The sequence below is a fragment of the Maylandia zebra genome, linkage group LG12 (assembly GCF_041146795.1).
Source record: "Maylandia zebra isolate NMK-2024a linkage group LG12, Mzebra_GT3a, whole genome shotgun sequence".
Taxonomy (NCBI): domain Eukaryota; kingdom Metazoa; phylum Chordata; class Actinopteri; order Cichliformes; family Cichlidae; genus Maylandia; species Maylandia zebra.
Window position 1 is genome coordinate 10,697,790 of NC_135178.1, and position 1,154 is coordinate 10,698,943.

A 1,154-nucleotide genomic window follows, 5' to 3' on the forward strand; every position below is an offset into this window, starting at 1 on the left:
TTCCTCGTTTTCAGCTATTTTTCAGTTTGACTCATAAGAACCCCAACTACACTTTTTGGGGTTTGTTTTTAAAAAAATTTTGCCTCTGATTTAAAATGCACAATCGCCCAGGTTGTGATGTGAAGTGCAGATTTTCACCTTTAATTCAAGGTATGTAACGGTCACGGTGCCTGGGTCATTGACCCTCAGTTAAGCATTTTGGGCTTTTCAAGTTCTCTTTATTAGTTATTGTCGGTCTGTTTCTTAGTTGGCATTGTGTTTTTCTGTGTTGTGCTTTTTTCCAGTTACTGTTATGCTTATGATATTCCTTCTTTCAGTTTACCTTGCCTTACTAGTGTTCCCTGTGTATTGTCTCCATCTATGATGTTCCCGTTTAGTTATTTCCTCTTTCATTTTTGTAACCTTCGTCTTGTGCGTTTAGAGTTTTTCACTTTCCCTGGTCTCATTTCCCCATGTAGTTCTAGCTGTGTTCCTTTGCATTTCACATCTCACTAATAACCTTACATCATCCCGTCAACCTTACAAGCATGCTGCCTGTTCCCTGCCTACATGCATCCTAGCCATTAAGTTTATTTGTAGTTTCTTAGCTGCCAGTCTGAGGAGCTTGGAAAGAAAAGCATCTGGACTTCTTTAAGTTGCTTGAAGATGTTTCACCTCTCATCTGAGAAGCTTTTTCAGTTGGTGGAAAGTCTCAGATTTTATGCCCTATGGGAGTGTCCCACCAAGAAGGTCATGGACCCCCTAATGATCCTCTACCTAATCACATGAGCCAAGGTTTAAAAATGAGTGTGGGTCACAATCAGCCAAGGTTTCAGGTGAAGGGTTACTTTGGGGATGTCATGGTCCTGGGCCATGTGGGCCCAGTATTCTTAGTTTCTTGTATTTTTGTATTTCGTTCCTTATTTAGGCCATGTTTCCTAAGTTGTCCTGTTGTGGTGTTCCTTATTTGACTTCCCCTTGTGACTTTTATCCCCTGTGTGCCCCTCTATGTATCTGTGAGCCCTCATCTCCCCTCCTTGTTTCATTCCATGTTTCCCCAGCCCACTATGCCCGTGCTCTCTCTCTCCTCCTGTTTGCACCTGTGTACTTCCTGTTTTACTTTGACAGTCTCCCGTCAGTGTTGTTTACTCCTGCCATGTCTTGTTATGTTTATC